The sequence below is a fragment of the Meriones unguiculatus genome (genome assembly GCF_030254825.1).
Source record: "Meriones unguiculatus strain TT.TT164.6M chromosome 13 unlocalized genomic scaffold, Bangor_MerUng_6.1 Chr13_unordered_Scaffold_33, whole genome shotgun sequence".
Classification (NCBI taxonomy): Eukaryota; Metazoa; Chordata; class Mammalia; order Rodentia; family Muridae; genus Meriones; species Meriones unguiculatus.
Genome location: NW_026843645.1, coordinates 4,197,983 through 4,215,023, shown reverse-complemented (window position 1 = coordinate 4,215,023; position 17,041 = coordinate 4,197,983). Strand labels below are relative to the sequence as shown.

General features: G+C 35.8%; 1 long non-coding RNA gene across 1 annotated transcript; it reads right to left on the bottom strand.

Annotated features, from left to right (window-relative positions):
- Window positions 1–11,904: 11,904 nt before the first annotated feature.
- On the bottom strand, window positions 11,905–16,440 carry LOC132650811 (uncharacterized). The gene is made up of 3 exons (XR_009588899.1): window positions 15,760–16,440; window positions 15,451–15,645; window positions 11,905–12,848 (listed from the first exon to the last, which is right to left on the bottom strand). It is a non-coding gene; the product is annotated as an uncharacterized LOC132650811 (long non-coding RNA).
- Between the last annotated feature and the right edge of the window lie 601 nt (window positions 16,441–17,041).

Sequence of the window (17,041 nt, the reverse complement as noted above, 5' to 3'; positions counted from 1 at the left end):
CTTGAACAACTATGCCCCAAATAGAAGGGCACCTGAATTTTGTAAAAGAACCATTATTAAAACTTCAACCACACATCAGTCACAACACAGTAATAATGGTAAAGTTCATTACCTCACTCTCACCAAGTGACAGATCATTGTCACAGAAGCTAAAGAGTGAAATAATGAAGCTTACATAGGTCATGAATCAAATACCTAATAAAAGTCCTCAAATATTTTCACCCAGGCACTAATATGCCTTCTTCTCTGCAAATCAAGGAACTTTCTCCAAAATTGAACATAAATTCAGGCAAAAAGCAAGTCTTAACGCATACAATAAGACTGAAATAATCCCTTGGATCCAATTACACAACCATGTTCTAAATCTGTACTTCAACAATGACAGAAAAAGCAAAATGCCTACTCATACACATGGGACCTAAACAACTCTACTCAATGACAGGTGTCATGGAAGAAATAAAGAAAGTATTTAAAGATTTCCTAGAATTCAATAAAAATTAAAGCACAACATGCCCAAACTTATGGGACACAATGAAAGCAGTGCTAAGAGAAAAATTCATAGCACTAAGTGCCTTCGTATAGGAATTTGAGACATCTCTTACAAGCAATCTAATGACACAACTGAAAGACCTAGAATAAAACAAGATGTAGACAGGGCCAAGAGGAGTAGAGGTCTGGAAATAATAAAAATCAGTGCTGAAATCAACATACTATAAATGAAATGATTCAATGAATCAACAAAACCAAGAGCTGGTTCTTTGAGAATATCAAACAAAGAGACAACCTCTTAGCCAAAGTAACTAAAAGGCAGAAAGACACTATCCAAATGAACAAAATAAAAAAGGAAAAGAATGATAGAAGTACAGAAATCGAAGGAATCATTAGGTCTTACTTCAAAAGTGTATACATCGCAAAAATTTAATATCTATATAAAATGGACAATTTTTGTGATAGATTCTACTTACCAAAGTTAAACCAAGATCAGGTAAATAAAACATCCTATCTTCCATAAGGAAAGAGAGGAAGTCATCAAAAGTCCCCATCCAAAATACCCAGGGCCAAATGGTTTCAGCTCAGAATTTGATCAGACCTTCAAATAAGAGTAAATACCAATACTCTTCAAACTATCCCACAAAAAGAAACAGAAGGAACATTAACAAATTGATTCTATGAAGATGCAGTCACATCACAGTCAAGACCCAAGAAAGACATGAACTTCAGACCAATTTCCCAAATGAACACTGACACAAAAACCTCAGTAAAATACTTGCAAACTAAGTACAAGAACACATAAAAGATATCATCCACCACTGTCCCATAAGCTTTATCCCAGGTATGCAGGAGTGGTCCAGTCTATAGAAATCCATCAATTTAATCCACCACATAAACAAACAGAAGGGTAAGAATTCCATGATCATGTCCATAGAAGCCAAAAATCCAACACCTGTTCATGTATAAAATTTTGGAGAGATCAGGGACACAGATCACATACCTAAACATAGTAAAGTCAATATACAGCAACCCTACAGAAAACATTAACCTAAACAGAGAGAAACTCAAATCAATCCCAATTGAGGACTTCTATTAGGTATTTGATTCATGACCTATGTAAGCTTCATTATTTCACTGAAATCAGGGACAAGGTATGGCTGCCTGCTCACTCCATATCTTTTTAACATAGGGATTGAAGTCATGTGTCACTCTGCAAGGAATTTAACCCATGATAGCTTTAGAACTTAGAATTAATTTTCAACATTTGATCATTTGCAATAATACATAAAAAATTCTGCTTGTATTATGGTTGTCTAAGGATTGGCCTTTTTAATATAATAAATAGTTGATTCTCGTCATTATATTAATGTATTTTCCTTCTGACTTTTTATTTTCTTGTAAAAATTTTCATTTTAAAAATAATATAATTACCTCACTATGCTTCTTCTTTTTCATTTCTCTAAATGTTCTCCTGGACCCACCTTATATTTATTCACTCTCAAATACATAGCCTCTTTTCTTATTAAATATGTTTGTGTCTTTGTGTGTGTGTTTGTATATAACAATGCAACCTGCTCATTCCATATGATGTTACTTATATACGTTATCACACAGTTGACCACAACACTAAACAGGCAGCCATGTTTTCATTTACAAAGACTTGCTTTTTTTCTATTGTTGATACTGAAAATGACAACTGTGTTGTAAATGCAGTTCAGTTTCTTGTACATTCAGAAACAATCAGACGTAGTTTTCCTGGAGTTACTTTGAGGCAAGAATCATTAGGCTTGTTAAACACAGAAATACAAATAGATCCTGGACAACTGGAGATCTCATATTTAATGGGGAACACTGCAAGAGCTGGTACACTGCAAGAGCTAAGATGGCACTTCCATGCACCAAAAGGCAGGTTTTTAAAAGTAGCGAGCATATGACACATTAGCATGAGAATTGCTACTCTAAACTTCACACATTATGTGGCTTCCGCAATGATTAATAATGGATTAAGGGATGAATGTTAGAGACATAGGGAACAGCACTACATTATGACACCAAAGTCACTTCTTAACTTTCCCCCTCTGCATTCCCAAACATTTTGAGTAAAAGTATTATTTTTCTACCTGTCTGGTTGGAAATGTGCTGCTCTGGACAAAATGCACAAGAAAAACAGCAGACCGGTCTGTCTTTTTGTAGAACTTTCCAGAATCCTGGACCACAGCTCTGTGTACATACAGATTGAGGAGTCTGAAAGCAACACAGAAAAACTGGTCATGATATTGAACATCAGTTTAAAATAGTTTAGGCTAAATACACATAACCTATGAAAATTGTATTTGTTTATGAGGAACTCTGAGGTTTTAATGTGGGAATGTAGAATGGAGATTTAAACTTACTATGCTTTTCAATACTAAATGTTCAACATCCCTTTATATGACCAAACCATGACTCACTACTGCCTAGCCTGTGTGAAATGTATAGAGCATCATCATATTCTCTTCTGTGATGCAGCCAGCCAGAACTCATTTTATTGTATGAATTTTGGAACAGTTGGTTTTTAAGACAAGAATCCAATCATACTTGCCTCCAGGCACACTTGTTTCTACCTTTATATTTCCAGTCTTGTAGTAACACCCATGCACTCTGATTCAGTTGCAAAAGGAAGTTTAATTTTCTCATGAAAATGGTTTTGCCATTGGTGAATTATAATCTGTTACTGTGACTTTTACCCTTGACTCCCAATGTTAGTGATTGTTCTTTGCCTTTCTTTTCAAACGTTAGTGTAGTCATCAAATGGGATTTCAGCAGTTGCATTCTTAGATAATCACATAACTAATAAAATTCTAATGCAATTTTAGTTTGTTATATATTAGAAATTTTGTAGGACAGGAAATATTTCTATCTTAGACCTCTTTTCTGCCTTGGTTTGGATTCAGTTTCTGTCTAATATGTACATATTAACAGAAATGTGTTTCTGGATAACTGGATCAGCTGTTAAGAGTGCATACAACTCTTGCACTGAAATATGAGTTCAGTAACTGACACACATTTTGGGCAGCTCATATGCATTGTTTACAGAAATGTCTTGTGTCCAAATCCATAATTTAATGTTTATGCTACCTCACAACATTGTGGAATTATTGATATGCTTGAACATAAGTTGTGTGAATGGAAGAATGTTTGAGCATCAGCTAACCTGTATAATTAACATATGTGAAAATTTCATAAGTTTGTGTGCATGTGTATGTTTACATATAGAAACACTCATACATGCCACTATATCACCATGATCTCTCAATTATTCATTCACTGCATTATGAACAAACACAAACATTCAATTCATCTAATTCTAGCTAAGGAATTAACTGACCTTATGTGTGCATTTGTATGTGTATTTATGTATACATACATATATGTAATTCTGAAATATTGGTTCATTTCTGATTTAAAGTAATCAAACAGAACTAAAGAGATGTTTTAGTATTTAACATGCTTGCCACATAAGCAGAAAAATGTGAATTTGATCATGATGAAAGGATGGAAGACAAGATGGGTGCAGAAAAATGGGCCTGTAATCCAAACTTTATGATCATGAAGACAGAGAGAGAACCTAGGTAATGCTGGCCACTGAGTTCAGCAAAATCCAAAAGTAAGGGTTTCACACGGATAAAAATAAAGTTGACATTAACTGAAGAAGATAACCACAGTTTACTGTGGACTTAAGAAGCACATGTGCTCGGGTGTATGAACACCCACAAACAAGCTCACAGTCACAATAGAGCTAAGAATTAAAATTTCACAATTATTTTAAAAGTTCAAAGAATCATTATACAATCATTTTTTATAATTCTTTACAAATAATTCCCTTCATATTAAATATTGAAAAATTTCCAGACCTGTTTATAGTTGCTTGGCCATTGAATCAGAACTTCATTGATGAAAAAGCCTTGATCTTGTGCACTCTTGAAGACAAACTCTCCCACTTTAAGTAATAGTGCATTTTGAAAACTATATGCAATAAAGTTTTGTATATCATACATTTCCCTAATATTCTTGTTCTCTTCAAAGCTTATTTCATCTCCAGCAGGATTTATAAATTTAATTTTCCTCAGAAATGGATGAAGCTGAAGAGAGACATCATATGACATGAGTGGCCCACACAGATTACTGGCTGACTTTAAAGAAAATTTCATTTTTCCTCTCTCTAACATGGCTTTCTTTTTGAAAGTGCTTAGTTTGCTTATTTGTCTTCCCAGTTGTTTAGTGACATTAAAATCATTCCCCATAGAAATAGCGCAAGAGATACTGAATACAAGCAGAACTATTTTCTATGAGATGCAAGATAGTATAGTGTGTATCATGTCCTTAGTTGAAAAAAGGTCCTGTGTCTTTCTCCAGGACCAGAAAATAATATTTCCATTTAGAAGATGTAGGTTTGAAGAGGATCCAAAATGGCGGCACCCAGTGGACATGGTTACTAAGGATGTGACTGTAGTGACTTCACAGCAAGTGAAAGGTCGTGCTGTGGACTTGAAAATGCCAGTGTCTATGCTTCACATCTGTATAGAAGACACTAGAAGAAAAACCCCAACCAAAGGAAATAAACAACACCCAGAGAAACACAGAAAATATGTAACACCGCTGCTGCAAAACCAAAAGAACAGAAACACAAAAACTTGCTGCAATCATAAAAATCAAAATAACAGGCACTAGCAATCATTAATCATTAGTATCACTCAACATCTATGGACACAGTTTCTCATTTAAAAAAAAACACAGACTAATACAGTGGATGCATAAACAGGACTTATCAATCTGTTGCATACAAAAATCTTAAAAACAAAGGAGGACATTACCTCAGAAGGAAGGGATGTAAATCGGTTTTTCAAGGAAACTGACCCAAGGAGCAAGTTGAAAGAAGCCATCCTAATATCTAATAAAATGATCTTTTAACTGGATGTATTCAAAACAGATATGAGAGGACACATATCATAGCAAAAGGACACATATGATAGAAAAAAAATCCACCAAGATGATGTCTCAATTTTGAATATTTTGCTCCAAATACAAGGGCACCTACATTTGTAAAAGTAACATTACTGAAGCTTAAATTATACAGTAATACAGCCAGAGTAATACAGGGAGACTTCAAAACCCTACACCCACCAAAGGACAGGTCATGAAGACAGAAAATAGAGAAACAATTAAACTAACATATGCATGGATCAAATAGATTTAACAGACATCTACAGAATTTTCACCCAGACAAAAAGAATATACCTTCTTTTCAGCACCTTACAGAAGCTTCTCCAAAATTGCCCATTGACTTTGACAGAGAGTGAGCCTCAAAAAGTACAATAAAGTTGAAATAACCTTTTTGTCATATCAGACCACCATGGATTAAAGCTAGATATCAATAACAATGGAAACAAGAGAAAACCTAAAAAAAATCTCATGGAAACTGAACAACTCAGTGACCACTGAGTTAGGGAAGAAATAAATTAAAGATTTTTGGGAATTCAATGAAAATGAAGGGGCAACATGTCTAAACTTCTGGGACACAATGAAAGCAGTGCTAAAGAGAATTTTCATAACATTAAGTGCCTTCCTAAAAAGAATTAAGGAATTCTCACAGTAGCAACTTAAAAATATCTGTAAAAGCTCTAGGACAGAAGTAAACACACCCAAGATGAATTGACAGCATGAAATAATCAAACTCATGGATGAAATCAGTATCATAGTAAAAATGGAAACAATATAAAGAATCAGAGAAACCAAGAGCTGTTTCTCTTGAGAACATCAACAAGATAGACATACCTCTAAACAAACTAACAAAAAGTCAGAGAGACTGCATCCAAATAAACAAAATCAGAAATGAAAAGGGGGAATAACTCCAAAGAATCATTAGATATTATTTCAAAAGCCTGATTTCTGAAAGTTTCAAAAATTTAAAGGAAATGGAAAAATTTCCTGATAGGTTTCACTTACCAAATATAATCAAGATCAGGTAAGCAGATTAAAGAGTCCTATAAACCCTAAGAAAATAGAAGCAGTTATCAGAAGTCTACCAACCAACCAAAAAAAAAAATCCCAGAACCAGATGGTTTTAGCATGGAATACTACCAGACTTTCAAAGAGGAGCTCACACCAATACTTCAGAAACTATTGTACAAAATGAAACAGAAGGAACATTGCCAAACACTTCCTATGAATCTACAGTCACACTGGTACCTAAACCACACAAGGACCCAACAAAGAAAGAAAAGTTCAAACCCATTTCCTGTATGGACTTTAATGCAAAAATACTCAGAAAGTTACTGGTAAAACCAGTCCAAGACCACATAAAATACATCATCCACTATGATCAAAAAAGCATCATCGCAGGGATGCAGGGATGGTTCAACATATTTAAATCCATCACTGTAATTCACTGAAAGAAAAAAATTAAATAAACATGTTCATCTCATTAGATGCAAAAAAAAGCCTTTGATAAAATCGTGCACCACTTCATGATAAAAGCCCTGTAAAGATCAGGAATACAAGGCCCTACATAAACATAATAAAGGTAATATACAACAAGCTGATAGCCAAAATAAAATTAAAGGGGAGAAACTCAAAGCAATTACACTAAAGTCAAGGAAAATACAAAGCTGCCCGCTCTCTTCATAGCTTTTCAGTGTAGTACTTTAAGTTCCAGCTAGAGCAATAAGACAACTAAAAAAGATCAAGGGGTCCAAACTGGAAAGGAAGAAGTCAAAATATCCCTATTCACAGAAGATACACTAGTATATATATAAGTGACCCACAAAATTTTACCAGAGATATTCTAAAGTTGATAAACCCCTTCAGTAAACTGGATGCTATAAAATTAACTCATAAACTCAGTATTCTGCTTGACTATAAATGATAAATTGGCTGATAACAAAATTATGGAAACAACATCTTTCACAAAAGCCAGAAATAATATAATATATCTTGGTATAACTGCCCAAGCAGCAGAAAGACCTCTATGACAAGAAGTTCACATCTCTGAAAAAAGAAACTGAAAAAGATATCAGAATATGGAAAGATTGCCCATACTCATGGACCAGTAGAATTAACATAGTAAAAATGGCCATCCTATTACAATCAATCTACAGATTCAATGCAATTACTACCAAAATACCAACCAAAATATTCACAGTCCTTGAAAGAACAATTCTCAATTTCATATTGAACACCAAAAGAAAACAGAAACAACAACAACAAAAACACAATTGCTAAAACTTTTTTGTATAATAAAAGAACTTCTGGAGGTATTTCTATCCTGATCAAGTTGTACTACAGAGCAATAGTAAAAAAAAAAATCTTATGGGACAAAATGAAAACAGTGCTAAGAGGAAGTTCATAGAACAAAGTGCTGCCAGAAAGAAGTTTGAGACATCTCATACAACTTAATGACACATATAAAATCCCTTGGGAAAAAAAAAAAGCAGACATACCCAAGAGGAGTAGATGATTAGAAGTAATCAAATTCAGAGCTATAATTAATGAATTAGAAACAAAGAAAACAATTCAAAGAATCAATGAGACCCAGAGCTGGTTCTTTGAGAAAATCAACAAGATAGACAAACCCTTAGGCAAACTAACTAAAAGGCAAAGAGAAACAATCCAAATCAGCAAAATCAGAAATGATAAAGGGGACATAATGACAGGTACTGAGGAAATCCAAACAATCATTATGTCTATTCCAAAAGCCTATATGCCAAATTATTTGAAAATCTAAATGAAATAGTCAATTTTCTTGATAGATTCCATTTACCAAAATTAAATCAAGATTGTGTAAATAAATTAAATAGTCCTATATGCCCCAAAGAAATAGAAGCAGTGCCAAAAGTATCCCTTACAAAAAAGCCCAGGGCCAGAGGGTTTCGGTGCAGAATTTTACATACCTTAAAAAGAGCTAACTCTAGTTTTGTGCAGGGTGATAAGTATGGATCTATTTTAATTTTTCTACATTTAGATATCCAGTTAGACCAGCACCATTTGTTGAAGATGCTATATTTTTCTCATTGTATGGTTTTGGCATCTTTGTCAAAGATCAGGTGGCCATAAGTGGGTGGGTTTATTTCTGCATCTTCTATTCGGTTCCATTGATCCACCACTCTGTTTCTATGGCAGTACCATGCAGTTTTTTATTACTGTTGCTCTATAGTACAGCTTGAGATCAGAGATGGAGATACCTCCAGAAGATCTTTTATTGTAGAGGATTGTTTTAGCAATTCTGGGTTTCTCGATAGAGGAATATCGAATGGCAGAGAAACACTTAAAGAAATGCTCAACCTCATTAGCCATCAGGGAAATGCAAATTAAAAGGATGATAAGATTTCACCTTACAACCAACAGAATGGCTAAGATCAAAAACTCAAGAGACAACACATGCTGGAGAGGTTGTGGAGAAAGGGGAACCCTCCTCCAATGCTGGTGGGAATGTAAACTTGTACAACGACTCTGGAAAGCAATCTGGCGCTTTCTCAAACAACTAGGAATAGTGCTTCCTCAAGATCCATCTATACTACTCCTAAGCATATACCCAAAAGTGTCTAAAGTACACAATAAGGACATATGCTCAACCATGTTTGTAGCAGCCTTATTTGTAATAGCCAGAATCTGGAAACAGCCCAATTGCCCCTCAGTGGAGGAATGTATGCACAAATTGTGGTATATCTACACAATGGAATATTAATCAACAATAAAAAAAGCAAGGAAATCATGAAATTTGCAGGTAAACAGTGGGATCTGGAAAAGCGCATCCTGAGTGAGCTATCCCAGAAGCAGAAAGATGCACACAGTATATACTCACTCATATAGACATATAATATAGGATAAACCTACTAAAATCTGTACACCTATAGAAACTAATCAAGAGGCAGGAAGCTTGCTAAAAAGCTCAATCCCTATCCAGAAAAGCAAAGAGGATGGACATCAGAAGAAGGAGAAAACAGGGAACAAGTCAGGAGCCTGACACAGAGGACCTCTGAAAGGCTCTTCCCTGCAGACTATCATTGTAGATGCTGAGATTTATGGGCAACCTTTGGGCAGAGTGCAGGGAATCTTATGAAAGAAGTGGAGAACAGTAAGATCTGGAGAGGACAGAAACTCCACAAAGAGAGCACAGAACCAAAAATTCTCAACTCAGGGATCTTTCCTGAGACTGATACTCCAACCAAGGACTATGCATGGAGATAACCTAAGAACCCTGCACAGATGTAGCCCATGACAGTTCAGTATCCAAGTGGGTTCCATTGTAATAGGAAGAGGGACTTTCTCTGACATGAACTGATTGGCCTGCTCTTTAATTACCTCTCCCTGAGTGGGAAGCAGCATTAACAGGCCACAGGAGAAGATAATGCAGCCACTCCTGATGAGACCTAATTGACTACGATCAGAAGGAAAGAAAAGAACACCTCTCCTATCAGTGGACTTGGGGAGGGGCATGCATGGAAAAGAAAGAGGAAGGGAAAGTTTGGGAGAGGAGGAGGTGGGAACTACAGGGGGGATACAAAGTAAATAAAGTGTAATTAATAAAAAAATAAAAAAATTAGTAAAAAAGAGCTAAATCCGATTCTCTTCAAAGCATTCCACAAAATAGAATCAGAATGAACATTACCAAACTCATTCTAAGCCACAGTCACCTTTACACCTAAAACTCACAAAGACCCAACAAAAAAGAGTTCAGACCTATCTCTCTTATGAACATGATCATCTTCTTAGATGCCAAAAAAGCATTTGACAAAATCCAGTACTCATTCATGTTTAACTAAGTCTTGGAGAAATCAGGGATACAAGGCCCATCCCTAAACATAGTAAAGACAAAATACAGCAAGCCTATAGCCAACATCAAACTAAATGTAGAGAAACATAAACCCTTTTCCATTTTAACTTATATTTTTAATTATAAGATGAAATGTTTTATTGACGACCACAGCAAATTACTTACTAATAATGTAAGATTCTAAGCTTCCCCTGCTTATGAGTGAGGCTTACCTGCCATGATAGAAGCCAGTCTGTGTTTCTGTCTTCTTTAGATCCTGTTTCAGTTTTGCTCAATAGCATTTTATGGAGGGCATGGGCCACTGCATATACTGCACTCCATATGGAATAGCTTGGCTCAGAAATAGTCATCATATCATTTATTTTATCCTTAGTCTTTAGGGAAATATTCACTGGACAGGGTTTATAATTTCCACATCGCGAAGTAGGTGAACAATTAAAACTGTCAATCCAGAATTTAGAGAAGTAAATATCTCCTGGGAAATGGGAGGGTCTAAGGGCCTCAAGAAAGTGCTTGAAGCCAGGGATAGTTCTCTTCTTTAAAAATGAGAAGCTTCCGCTGAATAAGTTTATCATAATATGCTTTTCATTTATTATAGACTCTAAGTATGTCGAGTGTGGCTTTGCCAAGATCCACACCTTCTTTCTGGTTACAAAGATACTAACATCTACACAGAAGAACAGCAAGTCATCGATATCACCATAGAATAAATTCACATTTACTCGAGCATGTTGTTTCAAAGTTTGCAAACCATAATCAGAATTTCCATTTTCATTCAAATTATCTGGGAGTTTTACTGTAAAAGCCACACAGATATCTTCTGATACCATCTTTACTTTCAGGTCAGAGAGAAACTCCCTTCCTCTCTGATCATCAGAAACAATGATCCCCACCCACTTCCAGCCAAAGTGGAGCAATAAAGAGATCAGCCCTTGGGCTAGACCTCTGTCTTCAGTAGACATTTGATAAAGGGATGTGAACGTATCTTTGTCACTAAGCATGGAATCAAATGGTCCATATGTGACCTGAAGAAGCAAAAAAAAAAATGTGATTCTGAGTTTCAGGTATTTGGAATCATCACCCTTAGGAGGAAGTGACTTCATAATTCAAATATGAGGGTTAAAGGACTGAATTTTTTTAAGGAGGATGTCTTCTGTGAGATTACATTGTCCCTAAATGTGGCTGAAGCAGCCAAGAAGAAAGTAATAAGCTGTTTACTGGCTTTGAAAGACATGATAGATCTCTCTTGTTGCAATAACAATGCAAAAGAGTATCTGATATAGAGAAAACTGCAGAAAGCATTAACAGTTACTTTCTAGTCACATAACACCATATTTCAGAGAACCTTCACCTTTAGGAAAGCAAATATGGAAAGAGACTACAAAGTTTTTAGAAATTCAGTTTCCTAAGTTAAAATGATTCAAGTTGTGATGACCTGGGGCCTCATTGCCAGGGTTTATTGTATCATCCCTCTTGATAGATTTGATAGAGACAAAACTCAGAAATGTAAATTATTGTCTTTATTTTTTATTGCATTAGGTTAAAATACACTTATGAATTGTTTAACTGAGTGATAACAATGAACATTACCATGTGGGTGTTTTAATCTTGATTATTGCTGATTCTTGTGCTCACCAAGTATTTTCTGTTTGTAGTAATACCTGCTGATAGATGCATTTCTTCAGTGTAGCCTGGCAATAGTCAATTGTGATGATATAGCTAAGTGGATGGTATCTGTGGGTGCTATTCTTAGATCCACTTTCCTGAATAAGATAATTAATTCCTTGAAAGATTTTCATATTTGATGGCAATAAACATTGTTCCAAACTCAGTTACATGTCCTGGACTTTCTTTTTCCATATGTCAGGTATTGACAACCATAGGAATTTTGAGATGTTTATATGCTAGATTGGGGAGTTAGGTACATTTGCTATAGAATTTGACTTATTATCAAATGCAGACTGAGCATCCACAGTACATCATCCATTGTTTGGAGATAGAATCATGGATACTACTAAGTGATCTTCTCAGAAACTCCCAGAATTTACTGTTCATGCTTTTTACCAAACACTGCCATCTGTTAACTATTAACATATCAAAGTAATTCGTCCACTGCTCTTAGAAATCTGCCTACACTAAACATAATCCACTTCTCTGTTTTCTTTTGTTTGTTCTGTTATTGTTCTTTTGTTGGTTTGTTTGTTTCGGTCAGATCTAAGATGTGATTGTGCATAAAATATGTTTCTAACTTACTTGTGGGACATTGTAGAGCTCTGAAAGTGTTGCAATTGAAGCAGAAAATTCTGGCTTGTTTCCTGATATGATTCCTAGAGCTTTGTGTTGAGTGTTGCACTTGTAGTTAGGGATATAATCACTCCTTCCAGACAGCCACATCAGAAGGCCCTCCAAGGTTATTTTGTTAGAAATAAAAGCATTATAGATGTGGAAACCCAAGGTTATATTGGGAAGCAGGTTTGAGTCCTTATTGATCTCTTCGATGGCAAAGTATAAGGTCAGCAAATATTGATAGTTTCTCCATTTCGATCTAAACCAGAGGAACAGAATGATGGGTATTGTCAGTACATTTTTCTCAAAAAGTCTATCAAATACAGGAACCTAGAGGCCATAGCCTTTGCTTTTCTTTCTTTTTTTTTTGATTTAATGACTTTATTAATTTGAAAATCAGTATTCTAAAGGTGAGGAGGGCAGGACTACAATCTAAGTAAGAAGCCAGAGGATCATAATTCTAGATGTTGAGTCTATAAAGAATAACAGTGCATAATAAACTGGGACACACACACACACACACACACACACACACACACACACACACAATGTAAACTAAGCCCCCCAAAGGTTCACAGAAATACAGGCTATGACAAAAATTATATGCTACTGAGAAACAGAAACATTAAAGACAAACACTAGAGAGGATCAGCCTTTCAGAATATGCTAGGTTATGTTGCAAAAACAGCTTCTCAAGTTGCAGAGGCTTAAAGCAATGGTAGGTTGGAACTGATAGAGGAGGCTGTTCCTCCTCCCTCTCCTCCTTCCTTCCTTCCTTCCTTTTCTCTCCCCCTCTTTCTTTTCTTTTGATAGTGAATCACTATCTACCACAGGCTGTTTTTGATTTCTCCATCCTTCAGCCTCTGCTTCCTAAGTGTTAAGATTACAACATGTGGGCCACAAAACCTGACTTTGCAGGTTTTGACTTTTCTTGTGACATGTAAATCTTGTGTGCATAAGCTCATTACAACCCAGGAACATCATCGAACGGCTCCTAAACTCTCAGAAGTTTAATTGTTTCTAATATTTTTTGGTGTACATTGTGTACATAAAATATCACTTGTTTGTATCCTATGAGTACTGTATACATAGGTGCTTATGATGTTTCAGCTCATGGAAGCACTAAAGGAATATTAGTAAGAGCTTCATAACCTTTTCTTTTGTAATGATTCAATTTCATACTCACTTATTAAAAATTCTAACAAGTTTATATGCATTCCTAGTGTTAAAGTGTCTCTGTGAGGTATAGACAGATGCCCGGCCATCTATCTATAGATACACCACTTTCAAAAAAAGCTAGCATCAGTTCTCAGTGCCCACAGGGTGGCCTTGGAAACATATTTAGCTCCAGTTCATAAGATCCCTTCTGGCATCTCTGGGCACCAGGGATACCTGTGGTATTCACATATATATAAGAAAGTGAGCTCTTGAGTACATGAAATAATAATAAATAAGCATGTGCAAAATAGTGTTCTTGGGTTTGAAAAATGATTGATATGTTATGACTAGTTGTTGCTATTTTGGAGGACCCTGGTTCAAGTCACAGTAGCCAGCTTTAGGTTTCAATAGTGTGGAACACCAGTTCTAGGGGATCCATGTCCTCCACTGTCCTCTGAAGGGACCATGCACACAAGTGGTACACACACAAACATGTAGGCAAAACACTCATAAACATAATGTAAATTTTAATAAATCTTTACAAAAATTCAAAAAAGTAGTATAAAAGTAGTAAAGGAAATGTGTTTCTCTAGGCTTGCAGATTAAATGAATTAGTAGAGTTTCCTACTCAGTGAGGAAATATGTATTGAAGTTTGAAGAAGGTACTTTTCAGCAAAGGACCATCCTAATCCCAAAATTGATGTTCAAATGAACATATGTACCAATTATGGCATCAAGTGAAAAACAGGAATATGAAAAAGCCTAATGAATCTTGCACAGTATCATAAATAACCAGCAACCTAACTCAGAGTTTCTCAGAGAGATCAAGTGGTAGATGAATACTTCAGAAAGTAAAGAGACAAACAACAGAAAAGAAGACAGAGCCAAGCATTGACTTCAACTGGTCATTGAGACAAGAATCAGCAGTCTCCATCAGAACTTGGATGAGAGATAGAATAAACAGCTGTACACAAGAAAGACTGAGTACCAGAAAAAACAAATCACAAGACAAAATTGAGATTGTGAGGGAGGAGAAAGACAGATAGAAAGGTTGGAAATGAAAATCATAAAACCTCCAATCAAATCAGAGAACACTGTTTGTCAGTAGAGCTAACTAAGCAGAGGACAGAATATAGGCATGAATGACATGAATTTCAGAACACTCCATTACAATATCAATTATAAATAAATAAGTTATAAATATGACCACCACAGTGTCTAAACACTGAGATACTTTAAAGATACTAAAGCCAGAACACATGAAACCAGAGATTCTAATATTTGTGCTGAGCACATAGGGATATTCAATTTCACTTTATCAGAAACTCTCCAAGTCTTTAGAAAGAAACAGATATTCAAACATAAGATATTTAGATGGCCAAATAGACCTGAGAAGAATGGAAACTTATCTTGACATATTACAGTCAGTGTGTCAAAAATATGTAAGTCTCACCATGCAAACACACCATGAGGCAGACATAAAAGTTGTTCTTTTTTCTATCCCTGATTTCTTTCTCACTGGATACATAACAATGAGAAGTGGAAATGTTTGCAGAGGCACAATGAAGGAGAAAAAAATGTGAAACTGTTTTTCACATTGTTCTGTATCTAGTTCATTATTCTCAATGGAATTACATGTGTTTAGCAGGTCATGTAGTATCTTTTAACCAGAACAACCATAGCACATTCAAGCAAGTACTCACAGGTCGAACTTCCATAGTAGAGTTGGTTTTCTGTCAAAAAGGATATGGAGGTATTGTGATAGATCAAGTGGGATGGAAATGGGAATAAATGTAGCGAGGTTAACATCTGCCTCCATGTAGGTGTTGGTCTCTCCTTTATAACTACAAGTGAACAGAGGAAACTCCATCGATGCATACACAGGTTGTAGGAGGAGGCTGAGGCAAAGCAAAGGAAGGGACATGTCAAGTTCTTCATTACACAGAGACAGACCCCTGCGTCAAGGCAGATCCAAGGAGATTATTGGCTTAGGCCTTGGAACAGGCTCAGACCTCAACAATATCAGAGAAGACTTTGAATGCTACAGCTGCTTCCTACTGTTGCTTCAGGCTCTCAGTCTGTGCATACACAATGGTTCTCATGACAGGCCAGCACACACACTGCAGCAAAGTCCAGACATCTGAGGGTCACAGTACTGAGATATTTCTGTTGCTGTAGCCAGACTTGCTCTGAATTTGCTGTCTTTTTATTGTTCTGTTTTCCTCTCATCCATGTACTCTTGGAATCCCATAGCCCTGGGGCTCTACACCTGGTTCCTCCATGTGGGTGAAAAACATGTTTGGTTCTTTCTTCAACAATCTGTATGATTTCATCATGGTCCACAGTGACTTTGGAGAGGACCAGAGTCTGAGACAAAATTGTAGTTCATCCAAAAACAGCTTGTTTGTTTTGGATTGCTGTTGTGAGAGTAGTTTGAACATTTGATTTCTCCTAGGAAAGGGAGCAGGGGCAGTCAGACTTTGACCAGTTTGATAGCTCTTTGATCACTTCCACTAGTCAAGGTGGCTAAACTAAGCAACAGGGAAAGTAGATCCAGACAGTTTTGATGAGACCTGATAAGCTACAGTAAGATAGAGGAGGAAGACATCCCTTATCAGTGGATTAGAGGAGGGACATGGGGTTTTGACCAAGAAAGTAAACACTAGTGACTCAGCCTTATGCAGGACACCTGGGTTCAGGGTTCTCAACTCAGCTTTTGCATTCAGACCCCCTCCTGGACGTCTGGCACCAAATTTAGAATTATACAGTATCAAAAGAGGGGGAAAGCTGCTCATAGTCAATATAAGTCATGACAGGCAACAAATTTATGAATTGTGTGCTTAGTTTAGATTATCAGCCACTTTCATCTTTACACTATTTCCTGATTAAAAGTCATACACGAATCACCTGAAGAATCAGAATTGGAGTGGGTTTTGGAGCCTGTAAATATGAATTTAGTTTCGAACCTGGCAGCACATGTCTTGAGATGGCTGGACTCAGCCATCTGTCTCATAACAACAAACAAAAAGAAAAACACTTCATCTCCATACTTTTTCTAATTTACTGAAATATTATTTATCATACTTACTAGTGATATAATTTTGTATTATTATATATTATTGTTATAATACAATATAAACAATATAATGCAAATCAAAATTGATATCTAACTTATGTAAAATCCATTCATGAAAACAGGACCATAAAATTTCAAAAGAGCTAAAACTGCAAAAAACTTTGAAGGTAGGAATGTGAAAAAAATGATGTAATGTTAATTCTTATATATAAACAAAC